The sequence below is a fragment of the Watersipora subatra genome, chromosome 5 (assembly GCF_963576615.1).
Source record: "Watersipora subatra chromosome 5, tzWatSuba1.1, whole genome shotgun sequence".
Taxonomy (NCBI): domain Eukaryota; kingdom Metazoa; phylum Bryozoa; class Gymnolaemata; order Cheilostomatida; family Watersiporidae; genus Watersipora; species Watersipora subatra.
In genome coordinates this window covers 47018277-47039811 of record NC_088712.1, presented here as the reverse complement: position 1 = coordinate 47039811, position 21535 = coordinate 47018277, and the positions used below count along the sequence as shown (strand labels likewise).

The 21535-nt window shown below is 31.9% G+C and overlaps 1 pseudogene; it reads left to right on the top strand.

Moving 5' to 3' along the window:
* The first annotated feature begins 90 nt into the window (after positions 1 to 90).
* Positions 91 to 8090, top strand: LOC137396658 (golgin subfamily A member 6-like protein 7; annotated as a pseudogene).
* The last annotated feature ends 13445 nt before the right edge of the window (positions 8091 to 21535 follow it).

The following is a 21535-nucleotide window of genomic DNA, read 5'->3' as shown; positions in this document are numbered from 1 at the left end:
TCTAGAAAACCTCTTTTTACTTGCTGCTAAGGAATTAGCTGAGCAGTCAATACCAAATGCACTGATTAACTGAATGAGCCGTTCTTTTATATGGAAAGACACTCTGGAGGAGGCATGTGGCTCGGCGGCAATAAACACATAGTTGGCAACTAACACTGTGACAGATTACGTTGCTTTGATGCGGTAATGTCATTATCAGTAGTCACGAAACATTACATGTCACATGAAGGCCAATTTTGCCTAATAGTGGCGTGACTAATAGATACAGCCAACCCCTACTTATTTGAATTAATACAAACTGGGTCATGTCTGAACATTGAAACAATCCAAACATTGAAGCTGGAGTACATTACTGTATATTAAAAAGCATATATGATGTCGCACACATACATGTACTTCCCTAAAGCTACAGTATGGTATAATATGCATATACAGTATACATGATTGAGTTACATATGGCTAAACCTGCTATTATAGAGTACAGTATAACATTATAATATTAATATTACTAGCAGTAATACATATGTAGTACCAAACGAAAGTTAAAGTACGATACTCTGGCGGGAATCTCACTCATATGCGTAGCTTGCATAGTCTGTTGCGATAGCCACTAAAAGTTCAAAGACAATTGTCTAGACTCTGGATGTTGTCTGGATTGAAGTTGAAGAATTGCAAATTGAAGATGTAAAATCTAACGAAGCGAGAGTGGGCTGTTCGTTACGTCTAGAGATATTGCATATGCCACAAACCATAACTTTAATCAAACATCAAATTAGTTTATATGGCAAACGGAATTTGGAGAAAAATTTTATTATTACGATATGAATAAGCAACAGCTCTAGTTTTAGATGTGCATGCAGATTTATAAACAAACTTTTAAAGAATAAGCAATACATATCTAAGCAATTTATAAACATGATAAGTAATATGTCAAATGAGTTTTACATATTCTTAAAATTATAAGATACAATAGTAAAAGTTAGGATTTATTAAATGAGTTTAATTCTTAACAATTGCTCGCTGAAATGGGCTTGCAGATTATTCAATTACAATAATCTCTCCTATTTTGTAGAAGTTGTGTTTTAGACTCATTATCAAGATGGAAAGTTCTTCAAAATATAAAATAATATTTTTCAAGTATGAGCAGATATCGCCACACTTAAAAACAAATAATGCTATATAATTTTAAAGCTTCAGAACACTTAAATAGATTTCTAAACTTTCCAACTACTATATAGTTATATGTCAGCACATGTAGGCCTACATGTACTTCTACATCTGACAGGCCGGTATACTACTATTTACACACTTTATATTATTATATAACATATAATATGTTGTAACTAATTATAGTAATAACATATAATACTTTGTACATGTATTATAGTACTATACATGTATAACATATAGTACATTGTACATATATTATAGTACTATATGACATATAGTACATCGTACATATATTATAGTACTATATGACATATAGTACATTGCACATATATTATATACCTGTACATGACGGTCATGTATTCCAATGTTTGTTACCAAAAATGATATGTGCATGTACATGTATGTTAATCTAACTAGTACGCTGGTGATTCGCGCCGTGACAGATCGTCATGTTTGATGATTATGAGCGCAGTTATTCTTAAATGTGAAAAAATGGTCAAGTTATGCAATGGTAAAGTCTGGCTTTGAAGTCAAATATCTGAGTTTGATTTCTATGCACTGCAGTATTTTTCCTATAACTTTTATTTTTGCTCTGGACAAATGAACATGGCTCTTATCAGAGTACAGATTAAGTCTCTGTTAGTTATTTATTGGTGACGGGAGTTAAACAGTAGAAACTATTTCAATTATACTCTTTTTAATTTCTACAATATAAAAGTTACAATGATCTCCAAACTTTCCTAAAATTAGAGATCATTTTAACCTTTATCTTTGATAATTTCATCTTAAAAAAATAATTTTTCCCTAACGAAATTATTTCCTCATCTGAAAAGAGAGCTCTAAATCACTCCACCTATAAAAAACCATTATAGGCAATTCAGAGGTAAAAATATATACATAGTGTGAATACTATGCATCATGCAATGGTAGGGTAACCATGTTACCAAAGCTAATTGGTGTTTTGTACCCAACATAGCAAAGTTACTGTCACACCTGGTGTATTGCGTTATCACCATAGCTATTTTCTATAATCAAAAAACTAATTTTTCCTCATTTGGAAAACAAAATTAATTTTCAAGTACTAATAAAACGCAAAAAAGTAAAACTAGGCAAAAGAACAAACAAAAGCAAAGCATTAGTATGTTGGTTGTAACCAGATAATAAAGTTTTAAAACTATTTTTCTGTGTTGGAAAAAACCGTTAGTTCTGTGTTGAAAAAAAATTACAGCAGCAAACATGTGTCATATGACCATAAAACTTGAAAGTTGGATTCTATTTTCACATCATGCTAAAAGAGAACTAAGATATTAGCTTGTAATATTTTGTAGGCAGGGTGTGCTGCGGAGTGGGTGATGCAAAATAGAAAGTGCATAGTCCCAGTAAATATAATTATATTTTTAGGACTGTTTCAGAAATAAAACTATTGCACAATCAAAAACTGGAAAAAAATTACTATTGTTAGTGGTGAAAGAGCAAAATATTAAAATATAGTTTTAAGATCTAATCTTTGCTACAATGTGAGTGATGTCAGACTCTTTGTTAATCTGTTCAAAGGCATGGTTAGATGTTTGGACAAAAACTGCTCTCACTAGCTGCGCTACCCGGCATCGCCTAGGTAATAAAAACGTATCTCGACAGAAAATTGATTTGTATTTAACATATAACAACATTTACCATTCTAACTTTCAAACTACTTATCGTGAGAGAAGTATTCAACGGAGCTCCAACACACGCCATTCATCTTGATAAACCCACAATTTACATCTGTTTCAGCCAACTGGTATGTGGGAATAATTAGGCTCATAGTTATTCTCTCAGCTTTACTGGCACACCTGATGACCTGATGACCTCTCATGAAGCTCAATAGACTGCTTGAGTGCTAGTAACTAGTAACTATATATGCAAAGGTATCTCTTGATGTCCTGAGGTAAAAAAGTGTCAGTTATACTGTGACATTGACAAGTAGCAGGGTATTAAAAAAATGCATCTTCCACAAAGTCCCAGACTGTTTTAAGATAGATAAGATAGATAAAACATATACTATGTATATCTACATGTCCATGTATATTATAAATATGTAAATATAAAATACAAGTAAATAAATATTCCAGTAAAAATTAATGTCTGTTGGAGTCTCCATTATCCAACTGTAACTTGACAAGCAGCATGGTATTAAAACAAATGCATTTTCCACATTATCCCAGGCTTCTGTAGCATAGATAAAATGCAAATGACTATCTTTGTTAGAGTCTCTTTTTATCTACATATAAGCATAGTTTTTGTTTGTTTTGAAGTTGCCCTCAATGGGAAATTATACAGATGTCACCTTTTTAGGTTTTAGTGAGCAATGAAAATTTGATCAATTGTTGAATCAGTGAATAACTAGTTTATATTTCATATCCCAATATACATGTATTTACTTGATAAATCCAGGGTTTTATTCTACATTTTTTTCTTTAAACTCTCGAGTTTGTACGTTTTAACTGCGATCAAGTTTTTCTCCATTTTAACCTTGAAACATCCTGGCAGTCAGATCACCAAAACACCAAGCAAAACTTCAACTATTAAAAAATATACTTTTTGACGAAATCTCTTAAAGTTTGAAGTGAGTCATTTAACAACTATTTATCAAAAATATTATTTTGGAACTGAGACACAAATAATGCAAACTTATTCTCATATCAGAAAATACTTAAAACAATTATTTATAAAATAAAATTTAAAGAAACTTTGGTTTGAGCCAATAAATGAAAAGAAAGAAGAAAAAAGTAAAATTGAATGAGCAAAAATGTATTGATAAAATTTCTATAAGTTAAACTAAAGTAAAGGAAAGTAATTTATTGTGGAGTTGTCTTCACTACCAAAAATACTTAAATTCATTATCTAAGTATATACTGTATATATGTAACTTTATATATAAAATATATATAAACATTTTGAATACATTTTCTAATGAATATGTGAAGCTCATAAATGATACACCATTTAATAAAGTTATTATACAAATTAAGCTTGGCTTTGTATGCTGACTTTTTATACAATTAATTCTTTTCATTATGTCATCTGTATTAAAATGTGGAAATATTAAAATGATTTTTAGATGCTGATTTTGTGGGCTAATAAATTTCAAAATAAAATTATATTGGAAAGTAGAGCTTGTTAATCTAAAAGCCTTTGATGTGCGGTGACAAATATTGTGTGAAAATTTATCAATTAAAAACCAAATGTAAAATAAAAATATGTGAAAAGTTTGTTGTTAAAATATTAATTTCAAGACTAGAATGACAAAGACAGTAATAAAATTATTTAAATCTGCTAAATACATTAGCCAAACTGACTAGACACGTGTAATCACTAAACAAATATCTTCGTCTGAGGTTTAATGTAGCTTCACATGTCACCAAATATTAATAAACATTTTTGTAACAAGCAAATGATCTGAAAAAAGCTTATAGGCAAGCTGTCCATGTGGCTTCATAAAGAAAAAATCTTGTTTTGCATTCTTATCCTTTCAGGCTGTAGAAGGTCGACCTGTCACATGATCTCATATATGTATTTACATTCAGAGTCAAAACAATACCGTAAATCCTCTATTTGAACGCAATGGCACTTTATTTTTCAACCCTTTTATAGTGGTGGTGAAATAAAGGTAGCATTCAAATAAAAATTTTATGGTATGTGCAAGAAAGTGCTTCTAAAAGATCGCTGAACTTTCCTAATAGGCCATTGGTATTCTAAGGGGGCAAAAGTATTGTCCAAGATTTTAAGATTCATGGCACTTATCTGTGAGAAAATCATCAGGAGGTGCAAATGGCTCATTAAGTACTTAATTCTTTGTGTCGTGTTTGTTAGGTTCATAAAGATGCTTTGGTATAAATATGCAAACGCTTCATTGCTTGTAAAATTAAGATTGGAAACTTGACGTCGCCTCAACTATCATATCTTGGCTTTTTACCAAAGCTCTGTTTGATTAGAATTACACAGATCAGGCGTTTATTTTATAAAAGTGTTTTTGTAAATAAATTGAGCAGATTACTAATAAATCATTTTAACAGTCAAGTTAGTAAGAATAAAAGGTGGAAGGAGAGACCTGAAGTAATAGCTAACAGTAGAGACACAGCACTGCAATAAACTTTTGGTATTGACCAAGTCCTTTTTCTCAGCTTCATTCAACTTGTTATCTTTGAAAAGTGAGCTTACTCTAAATTTTAGCAGATTTTATTAAAAAGTATTTGTATTGTTTTATCATTTGTTATTGTTTTATGTTTGACCGCAAGTTAGTGGTCTGACTGCCAGGATGTTTCAAGATTAAAATGGACATAACCTGATTTTAATTAAAACGTTCAGGTTTGAGCAAAAGTGTGATCACAACATCTATAGTTGCATTTCGGCAAAAGGCACCGACAGAAAAGATGTGTATAGTGCTGCAACTTGAATGCAGAAGCAAAACTCAACTCTCACAATGATCCCAACTAGTGGTGTCAGTACACACATCCCTTATTCGGAGTGTTTAAACAGCAATGCTCTAGCTCTCAGATCACTTCGAGCAACAAAAACATTTGCAAAGGATAGAAAAATACAAATAATTTTGGATAAAATCTACTAACTGTGGGTGCAAGTTTATCTTTAACTGTTTTATTCAACAGAAAAAAAACTTGTTGAAGTTTCACGCTTCCAAAAGCAAAAAGGTTCAACAGCCATAAATAAACTTAGTTTACATTATTTGACTGCAAGTTAGTGGTCTGACTGCCAGGATGTTTCAAGATTAAAATGGACAAAACTTGATTTCAGTTAAAACATTCAGGTTTGAGCAAAAGTGTGATCACAACATCTATAGTTGCATTTCGGCAAAAGGCACTGACAGAATAGAGGTGTGTAACGCTGCAACATGAATGCAGTAGCAAAAATCAATTCTCACAATAATACCAACTAGCGATGTCAGTACACCCATCCCTTATTCGGAGTGTTTAAAAAGTAATGATCTGGCTGTCAGATCACTTCGACCAACGAAAACATTTGCAAAGAATAGAAAAATACAAATAATTTTGGATAACATCTACTAACTGTGGGTGCAAGTTTATCTTTAACTGTTTTATTCAACGGAAAAAAAATTGTTGAAGTTTCACGCTTCCAAAAGCAAAAAGTTTCATCAGTCATAAATAAACTTAGTTTACTTTTTTCCAAATAAATAACAGTCCTCTGTCATTTTCTGAAATTAATATCACTAACTTTGATATCATTTGTTTACACTGAAATAAACCATCATAATACATACAAACCATATTCGTTCCAACTACAAACTAGCTGTTTGTGTAATAAGCTAATCACAAGAATATACATGTATTAACAGATGATCATATCAGAAGGTTTATCATTAGAAGCTTCAGGGTAAGATGTTTCTGAAAAAAGCCGAAAAGATGTTATTATTCTTTTTAACTGTTTAACTATGCAGATATACCAGGAAATTTAGGCTAAAGGAATAGTGATATGTGTTTAAATGGGGAAAAAAATTCTCATAATGCGTTGATGCGTTCAAACTAGGTTAACAATTTTTTTGGCAATCAGGGCTATTTATAGTTATTTAGATTATTAGATTACACGGTAAAATAATTCTGGGAAGAAAGACTTTTTCCCTTTATCCATATACTGCATGAAGTTGCTTAAAAGTGTTTTCTACATGTGATTTTGACAGTTTACAATAATATCTTTAGCTCATGTTGTTAGTATATTACATAGTACTACACGAACTACTAAGCATGTAAATTTGCAATAGAGCTTTTTAATATGCTTTCATGAAACTAATGCGTCTTTTTGCTATTAAAGCCAAATTGCTTTCAAGTCTCTGATTACATAATTGGAATATTTTTCTATCTTTTAAGTGTGTGCTCAATGTGCACTCAGTTCAGCATACTAATAAGTACAAGTATCTGAAAGAATACAACATATACTTGGTGATGAGAATATTTAAGCTGTACATTTTTACACAACTTTGTTGCTTTACCTCTACATTTAGACACAGTTATTTTTCCGTTGTGTATTGAAACATGGCTACTCTAACCAATCAACTGATTCAGCTACTCACTGAACAGATGGCGCTGTAAAAGGAATAGATAGAGCCGCAGAAGAAACTGCTGAAGCATCAGATGGAGCAGGAAAAGGAACTGCTGGAACAGCAGTTGAAGCCGCAGAAGGAACAGCTGGAGCAGCAAAAGTAACAGCTGAAGCAGTAGATGAAGCAGCGGAAGGAGCAGCAGAACGAACAGCTGGCGCAGCAGAAGGAACTGATGGAACAATAGAAGAAGCAGCAAAAAGAACATATGGAGCAGCGGAAAGAACAAATGCAGCGGCAGAAGGAACTGCTGGAGCAACACATATAGCAGCAGAAAGAACAGCTGGAGCAACAAAAGTTACAGGTGGAGCAGCAGAAGGAACTGCTGGAGTAGCAGAAGGAATTGCTGGAACAATATATGAAGCAGCAGAAAGAACAGTTGGAGCGGCAGAAGAAACAGGTAGAACAGCAGAAAGAACAGGTGGAGCAGCATAAGGAACATGTGGAGCAGCAGAAAGATCAGATGGAGCAGCATAAGGAACGTGTAGAGCAGCAGAAATATCAGGTGGAGCAGTGGAAAGAACAGATGAAGCAGCAAAAAGAACAGGTGGAGCAGCAGCAGGAACAGGTGGAGCAGCGGAAGGAACATATGGAGCCGCAAAAGAAACAGATGGAGCAGCAGAAGGAACAGGTGGCGCAGCAGAAGGAACATATGGAGCCGCAGAAGGAACAGATGGAGCAGCATATGAAGCAGCAAAAGGAACATGTGGAACAACAGAACGAGCAGGTGGAACAGCAGAAACAACAAGTGGAGCAGCAGCAGGAGCAGCAAAAGGAACTGCTGGACCAGCAGAAGGAGCAGCGGAAGTAACATACAGAGCCATAGAAAAAACGAATGGAGCAGCGTATGAAGCATCAGAAGGAACAGGTGAAGCAACAGAAAGAAGAGAATATATAGCAGATGAAAATATTACCACGATCAATGGAGAATTAAGCAAGGGAGCAGCTACTCCTAGTTTCACTGTTTTTGATATAAACATAAATCTATGGACAGTTTGCTTGTTACCCTTTAAAACATTTATAGAAGCTAATTCTATCACCGATGATGAAGTAACACAGATCTTTCTGACAAATCAATCAAAAATTATTCACAAACAGTTAACTGATTGGTTAGATCAACAACCCCAAAAAGAAGTCAGAAAACTGTCAATGGATGATATTGAAGAATACATAATGACCTAATAAAATCCAAGGACATTTATTATAAGAGAACGATATCATTACTGAAGCAATATAAAAATAAACTTATGAGAGACAATGCAAGTACTGTCAGCAAAAATTACACATGATGCTACAACTTGTGAATTTGCTATCACTACCGATGCTCTAAATAAAGCTCTACGTACAACATTCATTTGCTCAGTTAGAAATGAAGCAATTTTAAAGGCTCTTTTTAAACTTGACAATGAATAGCTCACTTTAACCAGAGCTGTTGATTGCTATAGGAATGGAAGAAGCAGCTAAGGTGGCAAAAAACAGTTTATGGTTCAATTACCCCTGTGAAAGTTGTAAAAAAAGATGACTGAAAAGCCTAAAACTGCTTTCGAGGAGAAAAAAGTATGCTACAGATGTGGAAAACCAAATCACAAGTCAACCGAATACAGATACATAAATACTACTGGTATTTTCTGTAAGCTTACAGAACATCTAAAAGTAGTCTACCAAAAGAAGGAGAAGAGTGCTAAGCATCTAAAATTAGTAAAGGCGGTACAAGTTGTTGATACCATTACACAGATACAAGTGGACCTTAGTTTACAGGGACATCCGATGACTTTGGAAGTAGATACCGAAGCAGGAGATTACTTCCTATTATTTGATAACTGGATAAAAATGAGAAGTTCAACACTCCCCACTTCCAAAATTCAATATGAGTCAGCCACTAAAGACGTGATTGAGATATTAGGAGTTTGTCTTGTTAATACAAATATCAGTGTGCATCAACATGAAAAGCTTATAAAGTTTTTTTGTGATCAACTATCACAATAATACCAACTAGTGATGTCAGTACACACATCCTTTATTCGCAGTGTTTAAACCGCAATATGAAGTTTTTTCGATTTTAATCTTGCTATGCTCTGGCTGTCAGATCACTTCGAGCAACAAAAACATTTGCAAAGGATAGAAAAATACAAATAATTTTGGATAAAATCTACTAACTGTGGGTGCAAGTTTATCTTTAACTGTTTTATTCAACAGAAAAAAAATGGTTGAAGTTTTACGCTTCCAAAAGCAAAAAGTTTCATCGGTCATAAATAAACTTAGTTTACTTTTTTCCAAATAAATAACAGTCCTCTGTCATTTTCTGAAATTAATATCACTAACTTTCATATCATTGGTTTACACTGAAATAAACCATCATAATACATACAAACCATATTCATTCCAACTACAAAAAAAACTGTTTGTCTAATAAGCTAATCACAAGAATATACATGTAGTAACAGATGATCATATCAGAAGGTTTATCATTAGAAGCTTCAGGGTAAGATGTTTCTGAAAAAGCCTAAAAGATGTCATTATTCTGTTTAACTGTTTAACTGTGCAGATATACCAAGAAAGTGAGGCTAATTGTATTAGAAGAGCAATATAGATATGTGTTTAAATGGGAAAAAAACTTCTCCCAATGCATTGATGCATTCAAACTAGGTTAATAATTTTTTTGGCAATTAGGGCTATTTATAGTTATTTAGATTATTAGATTGCATGGTATAACACATCTGGAAAGAAAAACTTTTTCCCTTTATCCGTTTACTGCATGAGGTTAAGAATATTGGCAGGTAAATATAAAATAAAGGTAATTGGCAGGTAAATATAGCAGGTAAATATCGAAATACGCTAGCAAGAAAGCCAAAAATAAAAAACTTCCTCTTAAAACAGCCATGAGGAAAATATTTCCTAGCTCCTGCGGGTGAACACTCTGAGGAATCAGTGTCACTAGCTCTCCATGTACAGATTATTTCTATAATAAATAACTCAGATTCCAAGCACCATACTATGTTTACCCGATGATATTATGCACTAGCCCTCTCTTGTTATTGTGATGTTAAGGGACACGACTGAGACAAATTAATCTCAAGCCTTGCGTGATCTCCTGAAAGTGTGATTGACATGTAGTCCTAGGGTCAGGCTACTGCAGGTCACAATTTAATCGATGTGATGAACACTCTGATGTATTGAACTATATAATAAAAAAATTATATAATTTATGTGCTTTAACTTTCATACTGCAGTTTATTTATTTGAAAAGTTTAGAATTTTACTTCTACATTATTTCTTTAAAAATTTAAAATCTGTAAACCTCAACTGCAAATAAGTTTGATCAATCAACAATCTTGAAACATTCTAGCAGTCAGATCCCCTATAACAACGGGCAACATTTGAAAGGATAAACAAATATTTATACTTTGTGATAAAATTTTTTAAAATTTGCAGTAAATTATTGACGATTTACCAAAAAATTATTTTGAAACTATAACACTAATAATGTAAATATATTCTTTTATCAGAAAAAGTTTTTGATCTAAAAACAATTATTTATAAAAATAAAATTTAAACAAATTATTGTTCAGGCCAAAAAATGAGAAAACCGAAAAAACGACGACCAAGAAATAAGTATATATTGAATAAGCAAAACAACATTTACAAAAATTTTACTACACAAATTTTTTCGCCAAAAAAAAAAAATTGTCGAGTTGTCTTCACTACCGAAATTATTTACATACACTATAAAAGTATATACTTTATATATGTAACTTTATATATACAGTATATAAAAAATTCTTAAGTGAAGTTCTAAGGTTCATGTGAAGTTCATAAATGATAATCACTAAATAAAGCAATTATAAACATTTAGCTTGGCTTTATATGCTGACTTTTTATACAACTAATTATTTCCGTTATGTCATCTTTAATCTTTAATGTAAACATATTCAACTGACTTTTAAATGCTGATTTTGTAGGCTAATCAATTTAAAAACAAGTCCATATTGAAAAGTAGGGCTCTTCTATATAAAAGCTTTAAATATGCAGTAGCAAACATTTGCGCAAAATCTTTTAATTATAAACCAAAAAGGGAAAAGAAAAATTCTAAAAGAATGTTATGCTAAAAATTAATTCTATGACTAAAATGACAAGGACAGTAATAAACTGTTTGAATCTGCTCACAATCTGCTTAAATTACACACACGCACACTCACACACACACAGTCTTGTAAACGCATGCAATTGGGGACGCGATATTTTTACCATCACTTTGAGGACATTTTTCATCTATCATTAAGAGCTTTAAAAAATAACATATTAAAACAGTTTTTGTTGGGTTTACAAATGCACTGATTTTTGGAGCTGTCATCTTATCCGTTTTTCAGTTATAGCTCATGAGAATTTAACACTAAATTTGGAGACATCACATCACACACATGTATGAATTTTTTATCTAATAAACGGGGACTTTTGCGTAGAGAAGATAACTCTGGCTTATTTTTGTTTTTTTCAACCATTTTGGAGTTGTCGGTATGTGATACTTTTCCCACACTTTCGTAAATGTACTTGTAAAAGTTATCCATCACTAAATTTTTCCCCAAATGTCAACTTAGAAGTTTAATAGTTCTTTATTAAACCTATTTAAAGTACTAATTCTACATATGTATGGTGCGCAAAGGTTGAATCGACCTTAGACTTTTTATGTTTAGTAATAAATTCAGTGTAATCAAGTGCTTCACAGACTTTACGGTGATCTGTTCAAGTTAAGGTTTTGAATTGCAAACAGCCAGGCCTGGGTTGCAGGCTGATGTCTATCTAGATTTAAGACTTTTCAACATTTAACGCGAGTATGTTCAAGGTAAACATTTTAACATAGTTTTCATAGAACTCTTAAGCCCTGAATAGGCAAGAAATTTAATTACTATAATCGATAAAGTATTTTGCTACATCTCATTTTATCACTACCAAAAGCAGCTATCAGAAAATTTACATTGCGCGATCATGAGTTAACTTTTTTTTTAAAAAGGAAAAATAACCAGGCAAGCAAATGTGAGTAATTTTTTTTAAATCAGGAAGCCAAATAAATTTGGATACAGTTAATTTTAGTCATACTTTTCTGTTTGGTTGCACACGATGATTACCACTTTTAATTTAAACTTTTGTGCTATTCTTCTGCTTGTAAGCCATGCATGAAAAGCCAAGCATAGGCGGAGACATATTAGAATCAAGCTTTGGAAATGAAGCATTGGTATCTCCAATATGCCTAATGTAAGCCCAATAACTTTTACCTTATAACAATATCATTATGTTTAATAAAACGTGTTATCCGTACCAAAAATTTGCCTTCTATTACATTTTCTTAAAAATATATTGAGTTGCCTATCTTTGCAAAAACCATACATTTAATTGTAATCTATTCAAATATTTAATAACAAGATTGACTGAACTTTTAGTGCAGATATGACCAAAAGTATGCAAAATATTTTAACCATTAGCTTGGGAGTGTTAAATAAATACTATCACTGCACACACTGATTTGAGCTATCTCGGTACTATTGAAATAAACTTTGTTCCATTTGAAGGCGTGTACGTCATTCAAATTATGTATGATACTACAGTCAATGTTTTTTGAAGTACTTGGCCAGTTATTGTAACTGCAAACCGTCAAAGATAGTCTCAAATATGTTGTCATACAATTTTTCTGATGTATGATGTAAACATAAAAGAAAAGTGTGTTTGTATTAGTATACAGGTATATTAGTTATTTAGGTACAATTGACAAACTATTAGAAGTGCACACGATATCATAAATTCGCTCAATGCTAGTCAAATAGGGAGTCTGTACTTTTCACCACCAACTATTTAGAGGTCAATATGAACACAAGGGAATGTTTGGTATTTTAATCAGCAAGTTTGTAACCATTAGTTTAACAAATTAGTAGAAATATTATCATGAAAATATATCCCAATATTGGTTGTAGAAAAATTATCGCAGGTGTGTATGATATTTTTACCATTGATTTTGGGACACCTACTGATTATTTTATTTGATATCACAGTCATCATCATTCCTAATACCATTGCTGCTCGATGTTCCAAATTTAATGCCAAAATATTAACCCTAATGAATATACTTCTTAAGCAGTTTCCTGAGCACATTGACCAACTATAACAAAAGAGCACAGTCATTCATAGAGTATGTCAACACCATTGCAACAATATGTCCCCAATTTGATGGTAAAATTATTCTCACAGGTGTGTATGATATTTTAACCATTGATTTGGGGACATTGACTGATTATTTTATTTGAAATCACAGTCATCATCATTCCTAATCCCATTGCTGCTCGATGTTCCAAATTTAATGCCAAAATGTCAACTCCAATGAATGTGCTTTTTAAGAAGTTTTTTGAGCACATTGACCAATTAAAACAGAAGAACACAGTCAGTCATAGACAATGTCAACACCATTGCAACAATATGTCCCCAATTTGATGGTAAAATTATTCTCACAGGTGTGTATGATATTTTAACCATTGATTTGGGGACATTGACTAATTATTTTATTTGAAATCACAGTCATCATCATTCCTAATACCATTGCTGCTCAATGTTCCAAATTTAATGCCAAAATATAAACCCTAAAGAATATACTTCTTAAGCAGTTTCTTGAGCACATTGACCAATTATAACAAGGGAGCACAGTCATTCATAGAATATGTCAATACCATTGCAACAATATGTCCCCAATTTGATGGTAAAATTATTCTCACAGGTGTGTATGATATTTTAACCATTGATTTGGGGACATTGACTGATTATTTTATTTGAAATCACAATCATCATCATTCCTAATACCATTGCTGCTCGACGTTCCAAATTTAATGCCAAAATATCAACTCCAATGAATGTGTTTTTTAAGAAGTTTTTTGAGCACATTGACCAATTAAAACAGAAGAACACAGTCAGTCATAGACAATGTCAACACCATTGCAACAATATGTCCCCAATTTGATGGTAAAATTATTCTCACAGGTGTGTATGATATTTTAACCACTGATTTGGGGACATTGACTAATTATTTTATTTGAAATCACAGTCATCATCATTCCTAATACCATTGCTGCTCAATGTTCCAAATTTAATGCCAAAATATCAACCCTAAAGAATATACTTCTTAAGCAGTTTCTTGAGCACATTGACCAATTATAACAAGGGAGCACAGTCATTCATAGAATATGTCAATACCATTGCAACAATATGTCCCCAATTTGATGGTAAACTTATTCTCACAGGTGTGTATGATATTTTAATCATTAATTTGGAGACATTGACTGATTATTTTATTTGAAATCACAGTCATCATCATTCCTAATACCATTGCTGCTCAATGTTCCAAATTTAATGCTAAAATATCAATCCCAATAAATATGCTTCTTAAGCAGTTTCCTTAGCACATTGACCAATTACAACACAATAACTCAGTCAGTCATAGAATATGTCAACACCATTGCAACAATATGTCCCCAATTTGATGGTAAACTTATTCTCACACGTGTGTATGATATTTTAACCATTGATTTGGGGACATTGACTGAGTATTTTATTTGAAATCACAGTCATCATCATTCCTAATACCATTGCTGCTCGATGTTCCAAATTTAATGCCAAAATATCAATTCCAATAATTATGCTTCTTAAGCAGTTTCCTGAGCACATTGATCAATTATAACAAAAGAACATAGTCAGTCATAGAATATGTCAACACCATTGCAACAATATGTCCCCAATTTGATGGTAAAATTATTCTCACAGGTGTGCATGATATTTTAACCATTGATTTGGGGACATTGACTGATTATTTTATTTGAAATCACAGTCATCATCATTCCTAATACCATTGCTGCTCGATGATCCAAATTTAATGCCAAAATATCAATCCCAATAATTATGCTTCTTAAGCAGTTTTCTGAGCACATTGATCAATTATAACAAAAGAACATAGTCAGTCATAGAATTTGTCAACACCATTGCAACAATATGTCCCCAATTTGATGGTAAAATTATTCTCACAGGTGTGTATGATATTTTAACCATTAATTTGGGGACATTGACTGATTATTTTATTTGAAATCACAGTCATCATCATTCCTAATACCATTGTTGCTCGATGTTCCAAATTTAATGCCAAAATATCAACTCCAATGAATATGCTTTTTAAGCAGTTTTCTGAGCACATTGACCAATTAGAACAAAAGAACACAGTCAGTCATAGACAATGTCAACACCATTGCAGCAATATGTCCCCAATTTGATGGTAAAATTATTCTCTCAGGTGTGTATGATATTTTAACCATTGATTTGGGGACATAAAACAATTATTATGTGTGAAATCACAATCATGAACAATCAAAAAACCGTTGCTGTAAGATGGCCGTTATTTGACAGCCAAATATCTCAGACATGTTTACGCTATTTTAAACATTTGTATGGTCACATTAACCAATTATGATCAAATAATGTGCAGTTTTAAGCCATGTAAATTCATCATGCCAAGATGTCTCAATTTGATCACAGAACTATTATCACATATGCATATGACTTTACAATTTTTTGTAAGTTCACTTACAGTCACTAATCATTTCAAAGCATCTGGGCTGTGGGAAAATCTCTCTAATTTAATAGCACAAATATCACAGGAAGTTTTAGTTATATTTGAACCATTAGCTTGAAAAAATTGATCTATAATTGTAAGTGCACACTTATTCGCCAACCATCTTAAAGCGAATGTGTGAGAAGTTTTCACCAATTTTGTGCTAAAACTAATATTGCAACTGTGAATGATTTTGCTTTTATTAGTTTGAAACATTGATCAATTATTACCAATCTACACACAGTGATCAAGCATCTCATAGCTATTGTGACAAGATGTCCCCAAATAGATGCTAAAATACCATCACCAGTGTTTATAATTATGTAACTATTCTGGGAAGTTGGCCAATATGCAACTCCGCTCACAGTCGTACAACAGCTCAAAGTATCTGTAATAAAATGTCCCTATTGCTCGCTTCATTATCTCCACAAAGCTTGTATGATTTTTTAACCATTTGCTTGGGGATATTGAGCAATTATTACAAAAGCAGTTTGAGTGATATAGCATCTCAACGCCATTGTGCTATGTTGTTGCTAATTTGAGGCTTCAAATATAACCACGAGTTTGCATTATCTTTTAACCATTGGTTTGAAATAATTGTCAAAATTTACTGGTGCATAAATAGTATTAATTCATATCAAGGATGTTACAAAAAGTTTCCTTCAGTTTGTTGTTACATTTGATGACAAAGAATAAAATATCTCTAATTTGGAAAGATGAATACCACAACAAATACTTATTATATTACAACCATTAGTTTGGAACATTACACAATGATTATAAGAGCACAATTAGTCGCCACCAATCTCAAAACATTTGTAATAAGATGTTCCCAAATTGATGGTAAAAATATCAGTGCATGAACATTTGCTTGTATGGCCATTGGTTTAAAAACATAAAGCAATCATCATAACTGTACATACAGTCATAAAATTTCTCAATGCTGTTTCAATAACTACGAATATTATCAAAACCGTTAATTAAAATACAACCATTACTTTTAGAATATTAATGAATAAATTAAGTATACTTTCATCCATAAAAAATTCATGAAACATTGAGAAATTGGAGGTGTGTTTGTTGTTTCAACGATTATTTTTGCAAACATTAGTTTAACCAAATAATAGAAATAGCATTGCGATAATATATCCTCATTTCGGTTTTGGAATTATTATCATGGGTGTGTATGACATTGAACCTATTAGTTTGGGATTTTTACCAATTCTTGTACGGAAATTATTAGGTGTATTAAAAAATATTTATTTTCTTTCAAATATTTGCATGATAGAAACTATTGAGCCTATAATTGGCACAGATACACAAGACAACAACACTAATGCAATACAAATATAATATAATTTGTGTACAGCTAAAAGACAATTTTGCAACTAAAGGTGATTTGCTGTCCGCTAAGTAGGTATTTGCCAGAATTATTTATCTTCAGAATCTGTGAAACAAAATACAACCTGTCAAACACATTTCACTTGCTATGCCTGTTTGGCTTTTAATTCATATTGAAGTTTTTAAAAATAAAAATAGACAGTAACTATCAAATTCTTTAAGTATTTAATAAATTTTTAAGTATAACATTTCAACGTGAAACCTTCGGCAATATTTTACTAAGTCAGTATTGTTTATGATAATAATCATCTATGTGAGCAACATCCAATAATATGAAATATTTTGAAAAGGTGATTCGTCTTTACCGCTAACTGTTGTTCACTTTACTTTTTCGATTCAAAACGCATGGCATAATTCTTTGGCAACTGTGCAGTAAGTTGATGAATTGTGAAAGCTGTTTAGATTGGCAAATATGTACGCATGTCTTTAAAAAAATGGGCATAGTGGAAACCATGTGATATAAAATAAAAGTGAGCATGACCATCAGTTTAAAATCTTGTGCCTAGGTAGATTTTCGACAAATTATTTGCAGTGTCTGTGAGATTTACAAGCTACCATTTCATTAACAACATGTCTCACTCACTGAATCTGCTTGGTTTTTAGCTAACCATAAAGCCGCGCACAGAATAAAATATTATAGAACTGCGTAGACAGAAAATGCTAAGATCATTTAATATTTGTAAAGCGTCTATGCTATTGAGCACAAACTTTATAAGAGTTTAGGATCTTATTTGTCTTTGATTTAGTGTACAAGCAGAAAATGTTATAATCTTGTCATTGTGCGTGAGCAGCGCTGAACTTTACTGATTGCAGTGTTGAATAAGTCTCTTTGTTCCCTAAGTTTAATTGATCCTTCTTCAGTATTACATAATCATAAGCAGAACAAGACATGTTCAATGTATGACAGGCAAAGTTTCAACAGTCATAAACATGTTGGCTCAGAAAACTCTCAAACAGAGCAGAAAGTTTATTAATGCTGTGAGATTTTTCAAAGCAATTATTAATAAAAAGGGGTGGCTATATACATGTATGAGCTACGCAAAGTAAAGTGAGATGAGTTTTCCAATCTTTAAAACTATAGGTAAGCTTTCCAACAAAGGTAGTAAATGGCCAGCTATAGAATAATTCTAAAAAAAATGTTTAATTCAAATTAGCAATCACAATAGAACAATAAGTAGGTTATTGCACTACTGCTATTGATATCTAAAATTATTTTGTTACAATGCAATTTCTAAAAAGACTTGTGTAGTTTTTCAAACAAAATTACAAAATGACAAAACAAGAGTTTTGGCTGGTGACCTTCCTTGAGTAAAAGACCAAAAGTAATAACTTTGTCAGCAGTAATAACAAACAGTTGACAAGGATCTTCAGGCAATTTTGCAAGTGTGCTTGTGCGAATTTTTAACAAGGGATCTACCAGTTGGTAATTATTGGTGCTCAACACAAGTTTTTGTTTAACTTCGTGTCTAAATTATCAGAAATATTTTTGCAAATTGGTATCATTCCTGCAGACTTTTTATTATTGTGAATTTTATAAGCAATTATCAACCTCTCTTGCTTCATATAAAATTAGCATTGTAATTAAAACCGTTAAATATTTTTAAGTGTAGTATGTTATAGAGAGCATATCAGAAAAAATTTCTTCTATGGATGAGAGGCTGTGTGAAAGTCGCAAACCATATGATCTTATTATTGCCTGCAAGTAACCGTATTGCATAATTTCCTTTGTTCTATTAATAGATCTTGTTGCTGTTTGATGTTGCATCATGATTACCTGGACCCTTGCTGCTTAATGTTTAGCAGAAAATAAGTGGAAAGTAATAATATTTACTTGGTTCAGGAAATTCTCTACCAACACTGAAAGTATACCAAAACGACGGATATTAAACAAAAATTATTACAAAAACAACGACACTAGAAAACAACTTTGCAATAATCACTCACTATTAAAGTTCTTGCTGTGCAAGCCGGTACATCAACCGAACTATCTAATGTGATGCAAAAGAAAAAAACTTTGAAAGTGTGATATTCCAGCAATCAACTTTGAGAATCATGCATTTTGGGTTTAAAAGATTTTTTCCAATTGCAATTTAAATTAAAAACTAAAGCAAATCAGTAAATACATGACTTCAAACCTTCTATAGTTAGGGTGATATAATTCTATTGACTATCATAATTTTCTTCTGGTATAAGTTGCTCATGGTTAAATTGCATTAAAATTGTCAAAATACTAAATTTCTCTTGAGAAATTGAAAAAGGTTTTATAAGAAATACCCTTCATATTTGTTTTAAAATGTAACTGTTCAACTCTTTGTAAATTCGAGAGTCCAATTAAAGAATTAATTTGTGTTCCATATTATGTTTTGTTTTTCATAATGTTATCAAATAAATCATTTGACAATATTGCCCTATGTCAGTATAGCGTATGATAATAGTAGTCTATGGGAACAACATCAATTTAGATTAAATATTTTAAAAATATGATTTGTCTTGATTGTTAGCTTTTGTTCATTTTAATTTTTCTATTTAAGATGCATGTGATAACTCTTCAGAAACTATGCAGTGATTTGATGCACTGCGAAAGCTGTTTAGATAGGCAAATATGTACGCATTTCCTTAAAAAATGGGCTTAGTGAAAATCATGTGATCTGAAATGAACGTGAGCACGACTATCATTAATCCAAAACAAATGTAATATTTCCTGTTTGAGACTAGCTAGGTGATGTTGCAAATAAAGTTTAAAACCTGGCACCTGGGTAGATTCTTAAAAACTATTTGCAATGTCTGGGGATTTTGAAGCCACCATAGCATTTACAACATGTCTCACTTGCTGAGTCTGCTTGCATTTTAGCTAACCATAAAGCTTTGCGCAGAATAGAATACTGTAGAGCAAAGTAGATAGAAAATACTAAATTCATCAAATATTTGTAAATTGTATATGCTAGCAAGAGCAAACTTTATGAGAGTAAACATTTGATTTGTCTTTGATTGGTGTATAAAGCATCAAACGTTATAATCTTGTTATTGTATATGACCATCAGTACTGAATAAGTTTCTTTGTTCTCCAGATTTAACTCCTGATTCTTCGATATTACATAATCATAAGCAAGACACTACAGGCTCAAGGTATGACAGGCAAAGATTGAGAAGCGATAACATGTTGGGTCAGACAAATTGCAAACAGCATCAAATCTTCACTAATGCCGAGAGACTTTTTCAAAGTAATTATGGAAAAAAGAGCAACTATCAGTAACACAAAGTACAATTAGATGGGTTTTCCAAACATTGAAACTGTAGATAAAATTTACAACCAAAGTTGTCAATGACCAGTTATAAAATAATTCTCATAAAACTGATTAGTTCAAATTAGCAATCACAATAACAATAAAACAATAAGTAAATTATTGCACTATTGATATCTACAATTAGTTTGCTACACTGCAATCTATAAAAAATTCTTGCGAATGTCAAATAGGATGTTTCCATGGGAAATATTTGACAACATTGATCTATGTCTGTATAGTTTATGTTAACAGTGATCTTTGTGTGCAACATCAATTCAGATGTAATATTTTGAAAATATGATCCGGCTTGATTATTACAGGTGGTTCACTGTATTTCCTCTATTTAAAACATATAACATTACTCTTTGGCGCCTGAGCAGTAATTTGATGCATTTTGAAAGCTACTTATATTGGCAAATAAGTACGCATTTTCTTAAAAAGATTGGCATAGTAAAAACAATACGATTTAAAGTGAATGTGAACACGAGTATCATTAATACAAAACAAATACAATTTGTTCTGTTTGAGGCTAACTGGGTGATATTGCAAATGAAGTTCAAAATCTCGCGCCTAGGTAAATTATTGACAAATTATTTGCAGTGTCTGTGAAATTTACAAGCTACTATTTTATTAAAAACATGTCTCACTCACTGCATCTGCTTGGTTTTTAATTAACAATAAAACCTTGTGCCAATAGAATATTATAGAACGGAGTAAATTGAAAATAATAAACTCATTGAATATTTGTAAATTGTATAGCACAAATTTTATGGAAGTAAACATCTTATTTGTCTTTGATTTGGTGTGTAAAGCATCCAATGTTATAATCTTGTTATTACAGATGACCAGCAGTACTGAATAAGTTTCTTTGTTCTCTATATTTAACTTGTGGTTCTGCGATGTTACATAATCATAAGCAAGACACTACAGGCTCAA